The sequence below is a fragment of the Syngnathoides biaculeatus genome, chromosome 19 (assembly GCF_019802595.1).
Source record: "Syngnathoides biaculeatus isolate LvHL_M chromosome 19, ASM1980259v1, whole genome shotgun sequence".
NCBI classification, from domain to species: Eukaryota; Metazoa; Chordata; class Actinopteri; order Syngnathiformes; family Syngnathidae; genus Syngnathoides; species Syngnathoides biaculeatus.
Window position 1 is genome coordinate 16,416,416 of NC_084658.1, and position 24,562 is coordinate 16,440,977.

Consider the following 24,562-nt stretch of genomic DNA (forward strand, 5'->3'; position numbering starts at 1 on the left):
CTCAGATGTCCCGTTTTGGGGAGTTGTGTCCGAAAGAACATCGGAAAATGAATATCGTTGCCGGTAGGGCAGTGCGAAAGGGTCCGATGTCGAGATTTTCCTCTCAGTTTTCTTCACGTTTCAGCTTGTACTCATATTGTGTTTGGTGAGTTGATCGTAAAAGCGAATGCTGTACTCCATCAACGCAAAGAAGATAGCCGAGGGGACGGAAAATAGAAAATAGAGCGATATCGTCGTAAGTACGCCCGTTTTGAATTTATGGAAGTTATGAGAGCCGCTGTTTCTTTTTGGCACTCGTGGTAACTAATCAAACGGAAAGTATGATTCGACGGGAGGGAGACGGGGGTTGCCCTCACGGACCTCGGGACTTTCCGCCGCTCTGCCTAATGGCAAAAGACAGCTCATTAAAAGGTCTTGTCTGGTGGGAAATGTATCCCTTCTCACCGCGCCCGCTCAACCGACGGCAAAAATCCCAAAACGGGCGCAGGGCGGGAAGTGGAATCTTGCCACGGTGCCTCGCTTTTGATCGTTGAAATGTTAGCAAAGTCATTTGAAAGAACCAGGACCAAGACAACTGTGGTACCTGAGATGTTTTTTTTTTTTTTTTTTTTGGGGGGGGGAGGGGGAGCTGGAAAATGACGTGAAATGTAAACCATTATCCCCAGCTTTGTATTTGCTCGCTTGTTCCCGTTGCATTCAGGTACCGGTGTGGTCGTATCTCTGCGGATGTGAACCCAGCAGACCTAACCATTAGCTGGTCCGCCTTCGGAGCTAATGAAGCATCCCCCGGTTATCGGTTCAACTAAGGGGCTTAGAACAGGCGAGCCGTGCTACCTCTGATGCTTTTCCGAGGAAGATGGTGCTGGTTTTTTTTTTTTTCTTCTACCAGCTAGAAAGTTTCAGCAAAACTCATTTCTTGACTGAGTGTCAGAGGGCGAACTGATTTAATGTAAAAGGAAGTAAAAGTCGCTGGACTGTGGACGTAGCAGTGGACTAGCGACGTTAAAACGTCTTTCCCCCCTCGGGCTGTTATACAATGCTGCTATTTAAAAAAACCTCGTGTCTTTTTTTTTTTCCACGGTTCACGGTTTGATATGAGTGCTAATATCAACATTAGTGCACATACTTTACAGTGTGATACGATTCCGCCAAACGGCGATGCGGCGGGATATCAAAATTTAATTATGACGGGTTTAAGGATTCAGTCCAATTAGGATGGGACACGATCTGATAAAATAAGACAGTGTGACAGCGCTTTGATTAGGATTAAAAAATTGTGTTATTCGATGGAATTGCGATGCAACAGTACGATTTATTTACTCCGACTTCAATGCGATCGGGTTCTACTCAACAAAGATGTGATACAGTTTAAATGAACTACAGTGGGATTGAATCGGGTTTCAGTTATGCAATATAATTCAATCAAATTACGGTGCAAACCTCCAATCATGACGCGATAAAATAATAAACCACTTGCGATCCAAATCAATGTAACTACGATCCAGTACGTTACGACGCACTCCAATTCCGACGTAATCCGTTTCCAGTACATCGCGAGGGAATATACTCCAATTAATGGATTAAATCCAATTACAGTGCAATATTATTCACTCATATTTTGATGTGATTCTATTAAAAATAGAACGTACTTTGATTTATGATTGCATGCAATTAAGATCCGATATGATCGAACCAAATCACGGTATACTGCGAAAGGATTCCGTTAATTTACGATGCCATGTAGGATTCACCCCAATTATGATGCGATCATTTCCACCCAAGATGTGATACGTTTGAAATTGACGTAATTATTAGACAGTAAAGCGCGATGCAATACAATATCAATGTGAGTATGGAGACCCCAGCGAAGGTTAAACGACCGAACATCGACCGACGCCATTGAACGGAAAATCCGGACGTGTCAGGGGAACATTTTTCACTCCAGTCCTGTAGGTGGCAGTAATGCTGTTCTTCAAACTGTCTGACAAATAATATAAAACGTATCATATACTACCAAGTAGCGTCACAGATATTTGACAACGTGATGATGTTATGCGAAGGGAAAAGGTCAAAGTGCGAGCAGGCGTCCCGGATTTACTGGAAATCCTTAAACGAAGCGCACTAATGAACACCTTAGCTAAGTGTCTGACCTTTAGCGCCGGTGCGTTCGTCAGCGTTCTTGTGTATGGCGATCATTCTTTGCGATCCCAGCGCAGTAAATCAAATCAGGGTCAACTACATGTTAAAAAGACACGACGGGAAGAGTTTACGAGTGCCAGGGAACAAAAGCTCTCATAAAACGGGGCACTCGTTTAATCAGCGGTGGATGGAGGCGGGTGGGGGCGTCGGCGGCGGGACTCCCCGAAGGCAGCAGGCGCGGCACTGATGCTAAATCAATAGCACCAATTCTAAATAGGCGATTGACAAAAAAAAAAAAAAAATGCGCAATTTGGAAACGTTGCGCCCGCAGCGCGAGCGCGGCGAGGAAAAACAAGATGTGCGGTAATTAGTTCTGCTAACGTGGCCGCTTTAATGAATTGCGGCGCACGTCGGGGCACGTTTCTCGGGGGCCGAGATGATTCACTTTCACAGTCCAAAATGAAGTTGTCACATGATGACACGCAGTTTTACGCAACATGCTGAACTTATTTTACTTCGTGCCCTCGCCGTTGTTTTAGCAAACGTTAGCCGCGACTGTGTAGCCAAGGCTCGCACCGTATTTATCGGCCATTTTGGCGGCTTTCACCCCGGTGAAAATGGAAATTCGAATATCTTGCAGGGACACGATTTACTTTGAAGTGAGGCTGATGTGATCTGTCGTCCGATAAGACTCCCGACGCCGCGATTCTGCCGTACCTTAGCGTTAAAAAGTGATTTGAATCATAATTTTGATCTGTTGGAATCCAGTCCAGATTCACGATTCAGTTCTCTTTAGGACGTGAGATGGGATTAAATCCATGTATCGTAACGTTTCAATCCCATTTTTGATCTGACGCGATTCAAATCCGATTACGATGCAATCATATTCGATCTGGTCAAGATGTGAAAATTGCAATGCGATACAATTTATCGAGGATGTGATATGTTTCAAACCAATCATGATAGACTCGGTACCAAATTATCCTGACAGCAATAACAAAGAATTTAATCTGTTATGGATGTGATATGGTTCGGTCCAATTTTAACGCAATGCAAATCAACTGCATGACAATGGGACGCCATAAAAGGATTACATAAATGCATATTGTGATGTGGTACAAATGCACCAAGATATGATGCGATATGATTCAGTGGCATTCCCGCGCAAGAACATTAGCGCGGTACGCTAACTTCGGATTCAACTTCCGACCGTGAATGATTACGATTCACTCCAGGTACGTTCCGATGCTCCCGCCTGATTACGCCGCGACGGGATTCAACGGAAACGGGATTTGACCCGATATTCCCTCCAATCGCGACGCAACGCGGTGAGGATACGGCGCGAGGCAATACGATTCCGCCCGGATGCGATTCGCTCCAATTACGTGCGCGGAAGGAAACCGGCGCCGTGGTGCGATTCTTCAATCAATCCGGAGGCTTTGAGGAGATTTGGCCACTGGCGACAGAGATGATTTGGAAAAAGCACGAGCGGATCAAACAATCTTAGATTGCAGACAAAGGGCCTTTAATATATTACACATAAAAGGAAATTGTTCCCTCCATGATTGTGAGTCGTCTGAAGTGAAGCATCATGATTGCAAAATTGCGTCGGAGGAAACGCTTTTATGCTCATTCTCCCCCCCCCCCCCCACGACATTACCACCTAGCGTACAATGCACTTCAGGAGACACGTTCGAGTGTTCCATGACACGGAATCCGCCAGAGTACGAGCCGTCAACACAACCTGCTTCGCAGTTCCGAGATCCGCTTCCAAAAATATTCACCTCGGCGCATCGACGTGAATTATTTTGGTTTCCCTTTCCGCGGAGCCCGGAGGCCGGAATCGCTTCTGTTTGCCATTAAGACGGAAATCCTCGCGCCAGTCATCGTAATTATTCAATCATCCTCCGCTGTAATATCTTTAAAAGAAGAGAAGCAGCCTCGTGAGGGGCCGGGGTTCGGCGCTCGCAATCAGTTCGAAACGCTCGCCGTCTTCAATCGATTGAGCGCTTTCAAGCGGCACGCCGACGAAGCGCGTTTAAACGCTGATGCATTACGCCGCTTTGTTCCCCTCGTCGCCGGCGCCAACATATGGATAAATAATCGGGCCATATTCATCACGGCGGCCATTGTCCCGGCTCGGCGCTCGCTAACGAGAGCCAATCGGCCGAAAGCCAGACTTAATTACTCGCCGTGCCTTTCTTTTTTCGTCCGAGCCGGCCGGCTCTGTGGAAGATCTGAAGCCGGCCTCCGATGATGAGATTCCGCCGCCTTTATGACGCTAATTACGCCGATTACATCGACTGTATTGATGCGTGCGCTCGCGGGCCACTCCATTAGGGACAGCATGTAATTCGATACCAGGCAAAAACTGCTCTTCACGGACCATCTGCAAATTGTTTATTTGGAGACATTTACAATTTATGGATTATGTGCTTATGCGGTTGCGATTATTCTTTGGGATTGCACGGCCAATATTTACTGGACTGAACGTCTTTGCGTCGTTCCCAGTAGTTGTTAAATTATACTCATATTGACCCATATGGATAATTTATAGCAAAACTGTCAAGTTCTTTGCATTTCTAGGGCTGCATACAACCCAATTTGAGCTCAAGTGCCCCCAACAAGTAAAATAATATCTGAACTTGATAATAACTGAATATAAAAACATATTTGCTTCAGTTTATTATTGATATGTGGGTTTAATACCGTGAGGGTTTGTTGCAGTATAAAAAAAAGCACTAAACTTGAAGTCACAGGCATTTGCAATTAAGAAATCCATAATAATCCTTCAAATTCTCCCCAAGAACCCGAATGCATTTTTTTTCCCACTTTTAAATTCATCCTGCGGGCCAGGTTGAACCCCTCTCCAGGCCTGTTTTGGCCCACCAGAAATATGTTTGACACCCGTAATATTCAGCGTAATCGTCGAAGGTGACACGCGTGTTTTCGACACGTGGGAGGAAGCCAGACGACACGGGAAGTACGCAAGATTTCAACCGAGAAACCCCCAAATGTGACGTAGATGTACTCACCGCTCGCGTTCCGCACGTTTGCCCGTTCCGGTAAATTTCCATTTCAGGATAACGGGCTCCTTTTTTTTTTTTTGCGTTGCAGAGCCGCAAGCCAAATTGAGGACAAGTACAGTATAAAACGGATGGATGGCTAATTAAAGCGTTAAAGACGCTCGTCTTATTTAAGGATCCGCTGATTAGCATTCTCGGCGGCGGCGCCGCTACGTGCTCGCTACAGTACGCGAGAGGAGAAGTTGTACATCATATTTCGAAAAGGTTGTGTTTTATTTGATATGTTAAGAGGTCCGGGCGACCGCTGCGGCTGTTTGTTCTGCACATCTGCGCCGATGTACGTTTTGAATACCAAGAAGAAGAAGAAGAAGAAGAAGAAGAAGATGGTCCGGTAGTCCTTGACCCTGCAGTCCAGTCATTAGCTCGATCACAGCCTCGCGCTCGTCATCACATGAATCATTGAAAAAAAAAAGTCACATTTCTGCCAGCCGACGACCTTGAAGGTTTCGTGTTTTAATAAGATGGAGGCGGCCGGCGAGGCGCCTGCCCCCCGCTGACTTTTACTGACCAGTAATATTCTTCAGTTTTTCATTTAAAAAAAAATTGCGCTTTGATTAAACTTTGCGATTTTGCAGGCGTGCGGAGATGAACCTCCATTTTTTATTTTTTATTACTTTGCATTAAATGTATCGTCGGGGAAGCCGAGCTGTATCTTTTTTTTTTTTATATATCGCGATTGTCCGCGAGAATAAATCACGGTCTGATTAATTTAATGAGGGCGTATCATGTCAAATTAACTTTTAATCTGCGATTGTGAGTCTGAGGTGCCTGACGACCCGGGAAGTCTTAAAACTAAACAACCAAAGTCAATCTTTTGTTCACCGCCTCGAGTTTTGGAAAATGCAAAAGTGAGCTACGATTTGGCGACTAGATCTTGTGAAGATGCTGAGTCGCTTTCAAGCTACGGCAAGCACGTTGAAGCCAAAAAGCTAAGGAGAGCCGCGTCGCGGTTAGCATCTGATGAGCTATAATTTGGCGACTAGATCTTGTGAAGATGCTGAGTCGCTTTCAAGCTACGGCAAGCGCGTTGAAGCCAAAAAGCTAAGGAGAGCTGCGTCACATTTGGCATCTGATGAGCTATAATTTGGCGACGAGATCTTGTGAAGATGCTGAGTCGCTTTCAAGCTACGGCAATCACGTTGAAGCCAAAAAGCTAAGGAGAGCCGCGTCGCGGTTAGCTTCTGATCTGCTATGATTTGGCGACCGGATTTTGTGAAGATGCTGAGTCGCTTTCAAGCTACGGCAAGCACGTTGAAGCCAAAAAGGTAAGGAGAGCCGCGTCGCGGTTAGCATCTGATGAGCTATAATTTGGCGACTAGGTCTTGTGAAGATGCTGAGTCGCTTTCAAGCTACGGCAATCACGTTGAAGCCAAAAAGCTAAGGAGAGCCGCGTCGCGGTTAGCTTCTGATCTGCTATGATTTGGTGACCAGATTTTGTGAAGATGCTGAGTCGCTTTCAAGCTACGGCAAAAACGTTGAAGCCAAAAGGTAAGGAGAGCCGCGTCGCGGTTAGCATCTGACGACTGCTTTGTGTTTTTTTTTTTGTTTTTCCTTTCATTTATTATTTTGCTGTATTTTTATTCATTTAAGTTCAATTCTCTTTTTTTTTCAACTTGAAATGTTACTAAATTAAAAAATAAATAAATCACATTGCACACACTAACATGACATGCGCATGAAGTGCTGCCACCGCCAGTGAAAATCATTTCACCAAATATATATTGGTGATTTTTAACTTTTTTTCCCCATCCTCTGCGCTTTGCTTTGCTTCCAAAAGCCGAAGCCGATCGCCTCGTTGCGACCCCCGTCCCCGCCTCCCACAGGACCGCCCTTGGTTTCCACGGCAACAAAAATAATCACAATAACAGACAGGACCGCCCCCTCAAAACAGGCTAAGAAACGGTGTTTTGACTGTTTAACGAATGCACTCCGCTTGCCAGGAATTATTATTAATCTCCGACGTTGGCATCCCCACGTGTTGCTCACGCTGAGTCAAGAGCTCATTAATTACAATTAGAGGCAAAGAAAACAACAACGACGACGACAACAAACGGTTGCCACCGGCGTCGCCTCCGCCGTCGTCGTTTGTCAAATCAAACTTGGCGGCGAGAGATTTTGGTTTTCTTCGAGCGCCCTCGCTAATTAAAAGGCTGGCAAAATGGAGGAAGAAGGAAAGAAAGAAAGAGAGAAAGAAGCAAGGGATGGCTCCTGGCCGACAAAGACGCTCAATCTTGCCTTAAACGCACGTTGAAATACATAAATACATATTTCAAGACAGCCTCGGAGATCGCCTTATGTCTCGACAGGGTGCTTGTTAAAAAAATTTTAAAAAAGTAAAATTCAACATTTCACCCTTTTACCCATTCATGGGCAGGGTGGCAACTCCCTTATTATTATTATTATTATTATTATTATAAAAGTCTTCTAACAGGCTACAATCAATCATCAATCATTTATGGTTAAGTTATATGATAACTTTACTCATTTATAATCTCGTCCCAAAAATGGGACGCTGCCCACGAGATTGTCCCGAAAACCAGAATCAGAATAAAACACTGAAATATTTTGATATACAGAAAGATATAATGCATGAAAATCGCGATGTCCCAAAAATTGGACGCTGCCCACGAATGGGTTATTAATAACTACGACTGGAGTACATTAAAATACATTTAAACTTAAAAAAAAATAATAATAATTTCTGGCTCATGTCTATCACTACATTGCAGTATTGGCACATTATACTTTCGAAAGATAGACTATTCAAAATATCTTATAATTTAACAAACCATAAAGTCCAGATATGATTGACGTTTAAGGACAAGATGTTTAATTCTCATTTTTGAAAACATTTAAATAAATATCAATAAATGTTCATTTTTAATCGTTTGCACGGTGAATACAAACTCTCAACATTGGCGTTATTTTAAGCACTAAAATATTTTACCGAACGTGATTTCCTGACGGCTGCGATTGGCTCCAGCGCTCTTGTGAGGATAAGCGGCTCAAGACTATTCCTCCTGGAGTAAAATATAGAAGAATCCATCCGTCCAGTCCTGCAAAAAAAAAAGGGGAGGTGTCTTGAAAAGTGATTGACAGCTGCCACAAAAACCTACGTAAAAAAATACGGTATTGCCGCCATCCTCTGTGGTTAAGTTTTCGCAGGAATCCGATTGAAAAAAAAATAAAAAAATGACAGCAAAATATTATTATTTTTTTTTTTTTTCACGGTGAGCATCGGAGGAGCAAGACGGTCTCCCCGTTTTCCATCACTTTTATTCATGACAAAGTTTAGGCAGTTTGACGACGTGTTTTACGGCGCCGAATGAGGACGTTTGCGTTGTGTTGAGATTACTTCCATCAATCACCCTCGACGCCGCGCTTCTCCTCCACATTTATGTATCAAAAAAGAAGAAGAAGAAGAAAGCTGCTGTGTTTTATTTATGTATGCACGCATGTTGCGGGAGTGTGCAGGGATAAACGCACCTGGCAATAAAAACGTGGCAGTGACGAATATCCACCGAGGCCCACTTTTGTATTCTCTTCCGTGGGAAATTTATATTCAGTCGGAGGACGTAGCGCGCCACCGCGTAGCCGTCACCGAGTCGAGTTTCAGAAAGGACCGCCTCTTCCGATCAAAGCCGGCAAAGTTCCGATCATCCCGACTGATTATCCATAAAGGGGGACTTTCCGTCCCGATCTGTCGATCTTAAAAACGGTCAATCTTGGATATTTGGGAGCGCAAATTGGCAGTGGGCTCGGTCTCTGGCGCTTGGAATGGAACGGTCGCCAATGTTAGCCAGTTACGCCCCCGCGACACCCACCCACCGACAAATCGGGCACGTTTTGAGCTCGGTTTCTCGCCTCTGATCAAAGTCAACAAAGGCTTGATTCGCGGATGTTTCCAGCGAAGAAGCTAGTACAGTCCAACCTCCATTGCCGACCACAATCCGTTCCGGAAGCCGGTTTGAGAAGTGATTTGTTCGAAATCCAAATCGACATTTCCCATTACAGTTAATAGAAAAAGAAATAATGCGTTCCAAACCTAAAAAATCGGCTTTTTAAAGCATTTTTTTTAGCTTTTCCTGATAATAAACTGCATAATAGAAATACATGTATAGCTTAAATACTTGATATGATGAAATATTATTAGAAATTTATTTTTTGCTTAAAATGTATGCTTTAGTAGTAGAGTAGGCTAGGAAACGAGTGCCTTGCCGTGTCTGTAGCGACCCGGCCCCCAGACATGTAAACTTTTTTTTTTTATTAATTAACAAAAGTGCAGAGTAATTTTATCCAAGCAATAATGATGGGGGGGCAAAATATATATATATATTTTTACAAAAAGTAACATACAAAAACATTAACTCGTAACTCGTGTTAACGAAATATTTGAAGCAAAACAAAAATGCAGAAATGCTAATGGAACAGAGCATTATTACAGTTCACAGGAATGCAAAACTATCAACTACTGTATTAAATCTCTTCGGTGGGGGTGACTCGCCCCCCTGGAAGTTCTTTTCTTTTCCCAAACAACTTTTTGGAACCATGATTGGGGGTTAAAAGTCCTCAATAGGAAGGAAAAACCGTCAGTAAATGGCGCTACCGGGACACGTCTGCACAAAGACGCTGCGTTATATACAATAAAGCGCGTCGCGGGTCAGCTGGTCAGGCCACGCCCGTTGTGTTATATCCGTCTATTTCGGGGGTGTTTGAGTACTGGATTTTTTTTCGAAATCGGAAGCAAAATGTTGTAAAAATCGCAAAATTTTCATTCGATTTGTTCAAGAACAGCGACGTTCGAGAACCGAGTATTCACTGTACTGAAAATTTTCCAACCGGGGTGCGGCAGGTGATAGGACTGAAAACGGAAGGTGGGGGGGGGGTTGGGCTGGGGGGGGGGGGGGGGGTGAAACAATCCCGTCATTAAACGTGCCCCCCAGCTTCACCCCGCAACATAATAGTTTGTGTTCAAAATGTCAGCGAGGCCGACGGCGGGCGGGGGCCGCTTAAAGCGCTCTTCTCGTCTCGCGATATCAGAAGTTCTCTTTCAAGTCCGGCGGAGGGATCAAGCGGAACATTTTTAAGCACTTAATCCCTCATTTTGGAGCCGGGGCCGCGCGGTATCTGCTTAATTTCCACCGGCGAGGCGCTCCTAATTGCGCCGCATCGTCGGCTCAGGCGCGCATTTGAAGACCCCACTCGAGACAAATGGAGTCAGGGATGGAAAATATGTCCAATTAAGTCATTAGCATACCTTTGAGTCACGCGCCCCCCCCCCCCCCCTTAATAGCCTCAGTCAGGTCACGCTCTATGTGGATGGTTTAATTAAATTTGCTGTAAATGAAGTTTACAGCAAATAAAAGTTGAATTATTGCCCATTTGGAGCGTCATCAGAGTCGAAAGCGTACACGGCAAATGGCGAGAGTGTCACAAATAAAGCATTTTCAATTAAAAAAAAACAAAAACGGCTTTTTCGATACATTGCTTTTCGCCGGGTCGTCGCTCGAGCGTTTTCGCAAACGAGTTTTCCCCCCAAGCTGTTTCGCAACGGACAATTTGAATTTGCGATTTTTCCTTTCGGGATCCGCGATTGTGCAACTCCAGGAAGCGTCGAGTACTTTTGACTTCATTCTAAGTCACAGCGTCGAAAAGTTCCCCAAAAAATCTTTGTAAAAATTGATATATCGTTTAAAAAGTCAATAATAGGGAGAAAAATAAAGAATGAGGTAAACAAAGTGTATCATCTTCGCTGATGGCATACTGTGCTTTACACAGGTGTCAAACTCAAGGCCCAAGGGCCAAATCCTGCCCACCACATGATTTTTATGTGGCCCGCGAAGGCAAATTATGACTATTAACTTCCATGATTTTTGTCCAAATCTGTACCAAAACATCAAAACTGTCACGTCATAAATGATAATGCTGAGATATTGCAAGTATTATCGTGTACCCCAACACAACGTCAAAAAGTTTGATGCTGTACCACGCAGGTGTCAAACTCACGGCCCGAGGGCCAGATCCTGTCTGCTGCATCATTTTATGTGGCCCGCAAGGGCAAATTATGACAATTAACTTCCATGATTTTTGTTAAAAATCCGTCCCAAAACATTAAACAGTCATATCGTAAATGATAATGTTGAGATACTGCAAGCATTATCGTGTACCCCAGCATCGGCAATCCTTTAAAAACACGCTAACCTTGATTTCTAATTCCAAAACTAGCTCATAAATTTCACATGCGAATATGATGAGGCGAAAGATTTTCATGGTCATAACGGCGCTCTGAAGGAAACGTAACTACAATGTGGAACACGACAAAAATGTAGTTTGACACCTCTACCTTATCAATTATTCACAAGGCAAAGTACAGCGTACAAACGGTGATACAATTTCTAAATCAGTAAAGTGTCACAGGGTTCCCACTCTTTTCTTGAAATTATTTTCCAGGATTTTTTCCAGGACATCGATGGACAGCGATACGGCAAACACTTGAACTGAAAGTTGCTAGTTTTGGCGCTTCCTTGGAGACAATAAATCCTTACTTGGTGCTGAAAAGTCGGTAAATCTAGCGACAAAGTCACACGGAAACACTTGGGCAGTAGAACTGCTCCAAGTGAATATGGAATTCGATCGGTTGGTGGTGTCACGTGGGGCGTTTTACCGGCTAGAAGCAGAGATGAAGTGAAGCGCTGCAGCTCAACGTGGCCTAATAAATGCAGCTGAAAACATTACACGTATAAAATGTTGAATCTGTTTGTGTCCACCCACAAGGCGGAGAAGCAGAGGGAGGAAAAAACTATTTTCCAGGACAACTCACGCTTTTCCAGGACATTTTACTTGGTTTTGTCATTTCCTACGTGTTTTCCATGACTGGAAAATTGGTCAATTGCTTTCCAGGTTTTCCAGGACGCGTGGGAACCCTGTGTCATCAGTAAGGACTAGAAGTTTCTCTTATCCTTTTCACGTCTGCTGCTGAAAAAAAAATAGTTTTTCAAAGAACAATGTCAAAACGAATAGAAAAAAAGAATAAAAAGTGTACGCCGGCATCGGGGAAGAAAAGCAATCAATTGACGCCTCGGTATCTGCTATGTACAACGCAGATATTCCAGGAAAAAGCAGGCAAAACATCAGGAGAGCAATTTTTCAAGATCAGTGCAACAAAGTGCCTGGTGGCATCAGCAAAGACAAAACCAAGTTTTCCCTCTCGTTTACCGTGCGTCTGTAGAAAAATCATTCAGAGGATAATTTGCAAAAAATACAAATAAAAATCTGAAGGACAATCTGAAAAATGATGCACGACAGGTTAAGAAATTGTTCAAAAAAGCAACGCGACATCGGGAAAGACGAATGAAATCTTCCACGATTCCAGCGTGCGTCGATGTTGATCGTGTGTATGTCGTAAAAAAGATGAAACAAAATCATCTTCTTCTACTTTTCCTTTCGGCTTGTCCCGTGAGGGGTCAAAGTACTAAACCAATGCAGCATCGGTAAAGACGATAAATCACGTTTACTTCTATTCGTTTCCCGTCCTTCAATCGAAGGGAATTACGCGGCAAGTGGGGGGGGGAGTTCAAAGGTCGCTGATTGTAAGCGGCCGTTCAAATATTGGCGAGCGGGGGCGTCGGACGAAACGTCCGTGTCGGGAATTTCAAGTTCAAAAACGGCTCTAATGACGGAGACCTCCCATCAAATATTGATCGCGTCCTCAAAGTCGTCCCGGTGCATGTTAGCCAGATGGAAGAAATCAAATCTTTATTTATTCTTTTCGTCATCGCGGTTTCTTTCTCGCCTCTGGAGAAGCGGGGGGGGGGGGGGGGGGGCGAGGACTTTTAGTTCCAATCGGGGTTTTTTTTTTTTTGTTCCTTTTCCCCTTTCATTTGTGGCACCGCGCAGTATAGACTTTTCTCCCGGGATACGGCGCGTAACGCGCGACAAAAAAAAAAGACATATGGCCGCGCGCCTCTGGGAGGCATTTACAGAAATTTAGAATTCAAATACACGCATTTTATTGCTCGTGACAGCTGAGACACACACACACACGCACACAAACTCGTGCACTTCACGAAAAACTCCGTAAAAATCATTTCAGGCCTGCAGGGGAGCGCGGTAAAAGTGGCAACAACTCAACAGATGGACTGCAAGCGGGCCAACCAATTAGCTGGAAATATGGAGCCGTTTCATGTGTGAATGATGATGCAATCTGTATTTCAATGCAAATTGTGGATTTTTTTTGAATATATAGTTTTTTTATTTTGCCCCCGCGGCTGGGGAAGTCACACAACTGCAGGTTTTATGATTGTTTATTTGATGCATGAAAGTTTTTTTTTTTCGACGCCGCGGATCACGTCGGGATCGCGATCCCGAATCTTAACGCCGACCACTAACCTGAATGGATGAATCATAATGAATTCATAATCGTGATTCTTGACTGATTTGGAATTTCATTCGACGACCACCACTCGCCTTGAAACAGAACCAGAAACGAAAAAAAATCCCAACTCCACATTTAGTTTGGAGTGTAACCGCAAGAATTGAAAAGTTCTTTGTTGCTTGAATAAAATTATTTTTTAATTTTCTTTTTTTTTTTTTTTTTACTGGATCATCACCTATTTATCCACTCCACGTTAATCTCTTAATTAAGGTATGCACACATTAAATGGAAATTAGAATCATTTCTGGCACTCTTCAGGCCCCCTTGTGTCAATATATTTCAATTTATAATATTTGTTGAAACAATATACACCTAAAAAAAAAAACATCACAAATTGTATCTTCGTTTTTTTTTTTTTTTAAACCATTTGGTTTTTTTTTTAACCCGCCGCATCGCAAGAGGCTGAAAGCAAAGAACGGAGGCGCGCGTGCTCGTGCGTCATCCGTCCGTCGTGCACTTCCCTGTCAACAGAGCGGCCCAAATGCATGAAAGCGATAAATAAGTAAACGCGCGCGCTCAAGGTTCATATTCTCGCTGCGTTTATGTCTTTGGAAAGATTCTGCGTCTGGTGACATCCAAAGTGCATTTGATACCCCGAGCAAAGGCCGGACATTTGGCCCATAAATAAAACATAGTGTGAATTTCACAAAGAAAGCGGAGCGACGCTATTGCACGGCCGTCCGCCTGCCCGTCAACTTTGGACACGTGAAAGAAAGTGACGTTTAAAAGTGGCTTTTACTTTGGAAAGACTTCCTCACGGGACACGCTATGAGAGAGGCACACACGCTGGACATTTCACCCCAGAATTGCAGTATAATATCAGTCACACATCAACAATATTAGTATTATAATATTACTTTTTTTCTTGATTTTTTTTTGGTCTTATTTATGTTAATTTATGCGTTTTTATTTGTTTGTTCCTTTACATTTTTATTCCAATTTTTTTGTATTACTATTTTTTCTACATTTTTATGTCAATGTATTTTTTTATATTCTTGATGAATTTTCTTTATGTTTCTATTCTATCAATATTTCCACAGTAGGTCCATCTGTACATACGGTGCATTGATATTTTCCTTTCTTATATTTATGTATCTTTTTCTATTGTGTTCATTTCCCCCTAATTTTGGTATTTGTCCTCAGTTTTAAAGATTTTAACATTTAACGTTATTTTTGTTTATTTCTGTGCTTTTTAATTGCAACATCAATCATGCTGGACATTTCACCCTGGAATTGCAATATAATATCAGTCACAAATCAACAATATTATTGGGCATTATTTTTTCTTGTTTTTTTTTTGGTCTTATTTATATTAATTAATGCATTTTTATTTGTTTGTTCCTTTACATTTTTATTCAAAAATTTTTGTATTGCTATTTGTTCAATGTATTTTTTTATATTTTTAACAAATTTGTATCTGTATATATGCTGTATTGATATTTTCCTTTCTTATATTTGTTTCATCTTTTTCTATTGTGCTCATTTTCCCCTAATTTGTTATTTGTCCAGAGTTTGAAAGATTTTAACATTTAATTGTATTTTCGTTTATTTTCTGTGCTTTTTAATTGACCGTCAATCATATCTAAACGTGTTATCGTTTTAGGATTATTTTTTTTCCCCCTCCTGCGAGTGTGTATGAACACGTGTAGTTTGACAAAATGACATGACAAGGCGACAAGGAAAAAAAAAAAAAAAAAAAGAGCGATCAATAACAAGCTAACGGCTCACATGATTACTCGCAAAAAGTTTTGGCGCGGCGGACTAACGGGAACGCCGGCAAGTACTTTACGACTTCATTTTGCGGTTAACGAGCGTGGAGGTAAACACCGCCGTGTCCAATTATTTAGGACACGGCGTCCGCTTCATTTCGAGCCCATTTCCAAACAATAGTCCGGCGGTCGCCAACGCGTCGGGAGCTCGAATCCGTTTTGTGCTCGGGCGCATCTGCCGGTAGTCCGCGTTGTGGGAATTCGGAGCGTGATGGTCCCGCGGAGGCGGCGGGAGCGAGCGGCGCCGCCGCGAAGGGAGCTAAATCCCGCCGTCGCATCACCGGATCCTCTGTTTGGCGCGTCCAAGTTGGCGCGACGCCGACGCCGGTGGGACGGACCTGGACGCTTAGCCCGGACGCTCCGACAGAAAAAAAAGGAAGAAAGAAAAAGACAGTTTGTGGCACGCTTCTCGGGGGGAATGCGACACCGGCTTTTATTTTGTGTCATTTCGGAAATCCGCTCTCTGCTAAACTGGAATTTCAATTTTAACTTTTATCTTCATGTGAATCTGGACTTGAACCTGGGTGAAGACTTGATGAATTTGAATTGATTCTGAATTTAGATTTGAACCGGATTAGGATTTGAATTTGAATCAGATTTTGAGACAAGAAATAATTCGAATTTCAAAAACCTACATTTTCAAATCAATTTAGTTTTTAATTGGATTTAAATTTGGATTGAAAGTACTGAATACTGAAATGGGACTTTTCTATCATTTTTTCACTAATTATAATTTTGAAGTCTGATTTCATTATTGAAATGGAATTGATACCAAATTTGATTGTAATTTTAAATGACAAATTTGAATTTTAAGACAAACCGTGGTGTGAATTCTGAACTACAATTTTGAGTGTGAATTTGAATTTTCCAATTAAGAATATATAATTAGATATCACAATATTTGTTTCACTTTGAATTCAGAATTTAATGTCTTTTGAAAATGTCTTTTTAATGTTTTGTGTCTGGATTTTGAATTCAAAAATCTAAATTTGGATTTTGATGCTGATTTATACCAAGAAACGGACAAATTGAACAAACGGTCAGCTGCGACTGAATCCGAATGTAGATTCGAACTTGGATTTGACATGTGGTGCAACTGCTTCAGGGACAAGTCAAATAACAATTCGGCCGGATTAGAATTGGGGCTTGGACGCGGACTTGGACTGGATCGGGTCCAGTCACATTTGAAGTCTTTTTTTTTTTTTTTTTTTTTTTTAAATCTCGTACTGTACGCGTAATTTGCTTGTTTCAACAGACCAATTACCGGGCGAGCGTTGAGATTTGCACTCGCAGGCGGTCGCCAGAGCAACTTAATGGACCTCAGCCTCGCTCTTCATTTCGCTCGATTACACGCGGCGTCCCACTCAGCACCTTCCCGCTACCCCCAAGGCTGCCGACCCCCCCGCCCCCAACCCTCGGGCCGTCCTCGTTCAATATCTTGCCCCATCCCCGCGGGCGCAGCGCTTCATCTTTTCTCCTCGCGCACTGTACTTAATGTCTTTGCAAACCGCGGCACGACGCCAGCGCGCGGCCCGTCGGCAGCCTCGCGAGGAGCAATATGGCCTCGTTTTGCTCTTCTCGGCTTACGGCGTCCGGCGCGCTATGATTAACCGCTGATCAAATTGGTAAATCATCCAAACTTTTTAGACACCGCTTGGCCTCAACCTGCAGCGAATGTGACCTCATTTTGTGCGGCCACGCAATTTAAACATTTTTTTTTTTTTTTTACAGACTTTCCTGATGGGACTCAAAATCAAATTGCTCAGTTTTTTTTTTTCCCCTCCGTCCTTCTCCCGTCAGAATGATATTTTTCATCCGTGAAATTACATTTTTCTGTCGGGTGTCTTAAATAGCGGTCAAGAATATTTACCGGCGAGGAGAAGCTTGATGAGATTGTTGTACAACCTCCATTGTCACACTTGGATTAGCGCTAGTCAGGGGAAAAAAAAAAATTGCCGTTAAATTCCAAACCAGTTCAGTCGAGTCACGACTTGGGTTGAGCGAGTCATTAGTCAAGTTCGACAATCTCGCTCAGTCACTCCAAGTATCCGCAGATTCGCAACTTTTTTTTTTTTTAACGTCGAAAGTCGGCAAGAGTTTTTCATAAATGTTTGCCGAGCGGGTCTGAAAATTGGCCAACTTGAGACTCGGTAGAGTGATGTCGTGTGACCGGAGTCCGCCAAGTGTGACGCCCGTTCTGCGGGGAACAGAAACGCTTAATTGGACATGGGAGGGTGGGGGGCTTGGGGGGTTCAGAGCCGCGACGCCGCACCCTGGACGGGAACGCCGGAGTCGTTATTCATCAGAACATTTGGCGCGCGGACGCATTAGTGCTGACTCCAAACGTCTGCTCGCCACCCAGAATAAAAGCAAAAATAATGACGACGCTGCTGAGCTCTTATTTTCAGTGAGCAGCTGGAGCGAAGAACACAGTAAGGGATGTGACTTTTGCAATAGCGTACATAACTGCATCGTCGGCTGGATTTTCACACCGGGCTACAAGTGAGCAGGTTCTGAATCGGATGCGGATAAGCCGAAGCCTTCGGTACGTGCGCCCTGGTTTTGTTTACGTTTGTGTTTTTGCCTTGCGCCATTGTTGGGACGCACCCTCGCATCCCGCCGGTCCAATCAGTTTTAGACTATCGCACGATTCGTCACCTTAATCGTCTCCCTTTGCACTGGTCTACATCGGTGAACCGGCAACGGGTAAGGACACTCTGTACAGGTTTAACGTAATGTGGGGCGTTGACGGACTCTTAATTGCTCTAAATGAAGAAGACTCTGCATCGTGCGCATCTGTGACACTTGTGAGGATTAGTTCCCATCAATTGAACTGTTGTTCTTCGTTCTTGTTAGATTGTTTGTTCTTCTCGGTACTAAACCTGAACGTCCTACCAGGGCGTAACCTCCTGCCGCAGACAAATTCCTTGTGTTGTCACTTGCCCGTTATCATATTCAGATTCAAATCCATAACATTGTCGTCAAACCCTAAAAGGAACTTGAAAAGCTTGACCTGAAAAACTGTTTTGAAAGTCCAATTTTGAAAGTGTATTGTTTCTAACAGATACCCAAATGGGATCTACTATAATGGGTTCAGTCGGGTGGGGCGAGGGGGGGGGGGGGCGTTAAATGTCCCCTTCTGGCCTTCGAACCTCCCCCAGGGAAAAGCCGGGCTTGTCTAGAGCTCCTTGATGCAGAGAAGAGAAGTAACCCGCTGATTGCATTCGCGCCACGCCGGCTAATAGGCGCTGCACCTGAGACCCATTCAAAAAATACTACAAAGCCCCACCCAACCGGGCCGATATTTACTTCAGAGAACAAAGGATCACATAAATAGTGAATTTTTCAGATGGAAATGTCAGCGACGGTAAAACTGAAGCTTGTGACTGTTTATTTGAACGACTGCAATGTATTTAGCACAAAATTATGCGTAACCATTGTCGTGTCCAGCGCGTGTAGAAGAAGACCCAAAGACGGGTTGAAACGGAACACTTTGGTCCTCTTTGGACTGTCGGCTGACGCAAGAGGAGAGGAAAAAAGGCGTCCGCCGAGAGCCGAGAGAAGAGCCGTCGCACTCCTCTGGCGGTCAATTAACAGATAAAGCCGCCACAATTAGCGCACAATCACACGCGTGCGTGACTCGTGCGGTGTAAATACTCCCTCCGTGGATTACCCGCCATTATTCACGCTTCCTCCGACGCGATATTAACGTTTCAATACGGGAATCTCAAGCGGCGCGCGGGGGGGGGGGGGGGGTCACAATCGCGGGCGTGTTCTTCATCACGACGTGGACGCGAGTCGGGACGCTTACAGCAACGGGAACCGATCGCGATCCTTCCCGGAAAGCGTCGCGCTCATGGTGCCCTCCGGGCAGGTGACGACATTAAAGCTGTAACGGTCGAAATGAAAAAGGATTTGTTTTTGTCTGATATATTTGATTGTGGCTCATTTTTTTTTTTTAAAAAAACATAAAACAGACTTTTATTTGAGTTTGTGAGAGGCAATGGACCACAATTTATTGTGATGTCTTAAAGACTTTTTCGACTTCACCAGAGGGCCACACCACGGAACGGAAACAACTGTGCTGCTTAATGTTCTCCATTTACGGACAATGAATTGAACTGTGGACCTTTTTAACCTTGATACAAGTTTCCAGTGTGCGTTAAGTCCTGATTTCAGATGGCGTGGAATGAGCTCAGAGGAGCGATTCACACCAGACCCCCTCCCAGGAGTCTTGCAGAATTTGTCCCAATCTGCCAAAAAAAAAAAGGCCTCCTGATCGTTGTGGCGCGTCTGATGTGCAAGCGGCAGGAAACGTTTTGTTGCGATTATCGCTAACAAATGCAAAGTTTCCCTTTCTAGTCCTTCCCCGCCCTGTGAATGTTTATGTTTGATAAAAACACGAAAATGTGATTGTTTAGCGTGTTCGTGGTTCGAGCGAATCGTGTTCATTTTTGCGATTTCAAGATAATGCAAAGGGTTCACATACTTTTTCCCCCCAGCCTGTAGCTAAATTAAGCTAGGCCTTGTTGACATATTTTTTCCCCCCTCTCCCGTTTGTCACGGCAGGAAACGTTTTGTTGCGATTATCGCTAACAAATGCAAAGTTTCCCTTTCTATTCCTTCCCCGTCCTGTGAATTTATGTTTGATAAAAACACGAAAATGTGATTGTTTAGCGTGTTCGTGGTTCGAGCGAATCGTGTTCATTTTTGCGATTTCAAGATAATGCAAAGGGTTCATACTTTTTCCCCCCAGCCTGTAGCTAAATTAAGCTAGGCCTTGTTGACATATTTTTTCCCCCCTCTCCCGTTTGTCACGGCAGGAAACGTTTTGTTGCGATTATCGCTAACAAATGGAAAGTTTCCCTTTCTATTCCTTCCCCGTCCTGTGAATGTTTATGTTTGATAAAAACACGAAAATGTGATTGTTTAGCGTGTTCGTGGTTCGAGCGAATCGTGTTCATTTTTGCAATTTCAAGATAATGCAAAGGGTTCACATACTTTTTCCCCCCAGCCTGTAGCTAAATTAAGCTAGGCCTTGTTGACATATTTTTTCCCCCCTCTCCCGTTTGTCACGGCAGGAAACGTTTTGTTGCGATTATCGCTAACAAATGGAAAGTTTCCCTTTCTATTCCTTCCCCGTCCTGTGAATGTTTATGTTTGATAAAAACACGAAAATGTGATTGTTTAGCGTGTTCGTGGTTGGAGCGAATCGTGTTCATTTTTGCAATTTCAAGATAATGCAAAGGGTTCACATACTTTTTCCCCCCAGCCTGTAGCTAAATTAAGCTAGGCCTTGTTGACATATTTTTTTCCCCCCTCTCCCGTTTGTCACGGCAGGAAACGTTTTGTTGCGATTATCGCTAACAAATGGAAAGTTTCCCTTTCTATTCCTTCCCCGTCCTGTGAATGTTTATGTTCGATAAAAACACGAAAATGTGATTGTTTAGCGTGTTCGTGGTTCGAGCGAATCGTGTTCATTTTTGCGATTTCAAGATAATGCAGAGGGTTCACATACTTTTTCCCCCCAGCCTGTAGCTAAATTAAGCTAGGCCTTGTTGACATATATTCCCCTCCCCCCCCTCTCCCGTTTGTCACGAGGCTGCGGTGTTGTTTGATGACCTTCAGTGCAAATGCCAGCGATGGTCGTGCGCCGTATCAGTCGGCGTGTTAAAGGCGGTGCGTGACATTGAATGGTGGCGTAAGGTAAACGTGCTTTGCTAAGATTTTTTTGGTATTGCTTGATATAGACGTGCAGCAATAAATGAAGTAATATTTGAAATGTACTGTATAGATTGTTGGGGGAAGATTAGATCAGCTATACTGTAAACGGGGCTGTTTGCACTATTTTTCCCTCCCGTTTGGCATCCGGCTGCAGTGTTGATGACCTTCAATGAAATGTCAGTCAATCCTCAGCATGGACGCACGCCAACACGTTATTTGGCCTCGGTTGGGTCGCGCGTGGTTTTGCGCGTGCGTCGCAGCAGCAGCAGCATCGGGCCGGCGTGGCCCGACTGACGCCTGACTACAAGCATCCGTTCCACCTCTGGCTTAGCCCGGCCGGTGCCAAGAGGATTAAAAACAGGAGTCCTCTCGGGCCGCAGCGAGCCATCTGGACAGTCCTGATCCTGCAGCAGCGTTTAAAAGCCGCACGGCCACATTTAAATACAGCTTTCAGCGTGCTTTTTTTTTTTTTTTTGGGCGGCCGTCCGCTCCCCTTTCACGAGCGGTTGGTGCGAAATGCGCCAACGCGCGTATTTACCGTATTTTGTTTGTAATTGTGTCGGCCCTCTGATGGCCTCGAACGTGGAAATCGCATAACGGAGGGGGAGGGGGGGGGGCTCGTCTCTGTTGTTATTTCCCACCTGAGAGGATGCCGAATGGCAGTCGCAGGGACGCGGACCTCCGCCAAGGACGGACATTAAAAACAAAAAAAAAAAAGTGTGTTTTGCGATGTTATTATTGTGCTCATTATTTGCTCTGCTTGTTCATTTCATAATTGTAGCCCTTGTATATACAGTTCCGACTGCAAATGACATGTACTCTTGGGTAATAGTCTCCAAATCGGTAAGCTTTATTAGCAAACCACTTTTAAGGCAAATTCACATTAGAACCTGGCCAAGAGTTCTGAGGGTAAAACTAGCTACCTACTGAATCTCGAGTCAATGTCTGAACTGGACTGGAGGTAAACGTTCTGTGCAACTGCATAAATGCGCATCAGTCTGTAGTTCGCGTTACGATCATGAGATGTTAGCTACAATAAAGCTAACCACTTTTAAGGCAAATTCATATGAGAATTTGGCTAAGGGGTCTGAGGGTAAAACTAGCTACCTACTGAATCCCGAGTCAATGTCTAAACTGGACTTGAGGTAAACGTTCTGTGCAACTGCACAAACGCGCATCGGTCTGTTGTTCACATTACGATCATTAGATGTTAGCGACGAAATAGCTAACAACTTTTAAGACAAATTCACATAAGAACCTGGCCATGAGGTCTGAGGGTAAAACTAGCTATCGACTGAATCTCGAGTCAATGTCTAAACTGGACTTGAGGTCAACGTTTTGTGCAACTGAATAAATGCGCATCGGTCTGTTGTTCACGTTACGATCATTCGATGTTAGCTACAATAAACCTTACCACTTTTGAGGCAAATTCATATTAGAACTTGGCTAAGGGGTCTGAGGGTAAAACTAGCTAGCGACTGAATCTCGAGGCAATGTCTAAACTGGACCCGAGGTAAACGTTCTGTGCCACTGCATAAACGCGTATCGGTCTGTTGTTCACGTTACGATCATTAGATGCTAGCTACAGAAGGAAGAAACAAAGCTCAGGTCTTGAATCTTGGATTAACACCCGCGGCAAGCAGATTGAGGTCATTTTTTTGTGCGTCTGTGTGTGTTTGCTGTGGTCACAGCGGTGTGCTTAACAGGAATTTGTCTTGATCTTGGCACTGACATTGCGTTCATTTGTACTTAGCGCACCTGTCGTGAATGTTAACCAGCAAGGTGTGCAAAAACTACTGAAACACGCGAAGGTTTAGAAAGGCTGGAATTCGGTCCACCTGTAAAGGTTCCTATTGAAATTAAGTGTACCCTGAAATCGTGAGCTCGTATTAATTGACGTACAAGAGCGGAATACACAATGAACCTTCTGGAGGTGCGTGTAGCTGTTGCGCCTGTCACTATACGTCGCCGGTGTAGATGGTTGAACAAAGTCAATATTTGTTGTGAATAAATAGCGCGGTAGTTGGGAACTACGCGTCTAAGGAACAACAATCGGTTATTGTGACAGTTTTTGACAAGTGAAATGCTAACAAGCGCGCCGGAAACAAGACCGCAATAACAACACGGAACGGAAAAGGATATTAAATCGCACCCTCACGCGCCGAGCGTTTTATACCACAAGGTGGAATTTGACGGGACGAGAAAGGCCGGCGTCCGTCAAACGAAATAGCGAGAATGTAACCTTTTCCGATGAGTGGCGTGTGCCACAACGTTATGTGCAAGTCTCGTATTTTAAAGGTTAAAACGCGCGGGTCGTTCCTCCGCTTAGCCGACGCGGACGGCGACACGGCGAGGTGCTAAATTGTGCAAAAAAAAGAAGAGAATCCGAGTCGCAGACTTCAGAGAAACGGGTGAAGTTTTGATGTTTTCATGATGTAACCCTTCCCGCTCTCTCGTCAAACGGGAGCCGACTGATCTCGCCACCGGACCCGTCGAGTCACCTCCCTTAAAGGCAAATGCGGACGTGCGTGGAAATGGAAACAATGTGAAACAATGGAGAAATGCATACCCCCCCTCCCCACCTCCAGAAAAAGGCTCCCTGTTCATCAGCACATTCAATAAAATGTTTGTCATTCTGTACGAACGAGCGGATGAGACCAAAAACCCCTCCAAGGCGATTATGGCCCACATGGGACAGCGGTACCTCTCATTGTGTAACCACAAACGTCTGCCATTTGAACAGGGGTGTGTAGACTTTTTATATTCACTTTAATATGCCTTCACCTCTGTTGTCAATTGTTTCGTTGACTCTGATAACAACGGAAAAGTTAAACGTACACCTTCTTTCTCTGTTATCATTCTGGCCCCGGCACTTGAGCACCTGCGTCCGCACACGTGCCTGTCGACTTACACCGGCGCACGCCGTCGAGTCCGATCGCGATGTCGTGACGGATCGCGGGCCGCCGGCTTCCGCGAGGGTGCCTGACGAAGTGACCCGACGTGCAGACAAAAGCCGAGCTCCCGGATGACCGGCGCGAGTCACCGGGGGAGGGGGCAGGGAGGGTGTGTGTTCCTAGCCGCCTCCAAATCTGCTTTCCTCACCCCCCTTTCCCGCAGAGGATGTGTGTATCTCCTTCATTCTCCCCCTCCTCCCTCCATCCCTCCATCCCTCCCTCCCTCCATCACATCCACACTAGCTCCCCCCGACTCAGTCGTCAGTCTGCAGAGCGCGAGCGCAGGCACGCCACTTTTGCCAGCACGCCTCTCTCCGACGCTCACCCTCGCTGCGACGGCGGCGCCGGCGTCCACTTCGTGTGGAAGTGCAACCCCCCCCGGAGGAGAGAGAGCATGAGAGCCCGGCGGCAGGACGACCGGCTCGGGAATTAAAGGAGAAGAAGGGGGGAGGTGGA

General features: G+C 44.5%; 1 long non-coding RNA gene across 1 annotated transcript in view; it reads right to left on the bottom strand.

The window, feature by feature from the left end:
• Positions 1 to 8,126: 8,126 nt before the first annotated feature.
• LOC133492503 (uncharacterized) overlaps positions 8,127 to 24,562 on the bottom strand; it is a 239,532-nt gene continuing 223,096 nt past the window's right edge. Inside the window, exon 5 of the long non-coding RNA XR_009792657.1 lies at positions 8,127 to 8,281. This is a non-coding gene — a long non-coding RNA (uncharacterized LOC133492503). The remainder of the gene's footprint in view (positions 8,282 to 24,562) is intronic.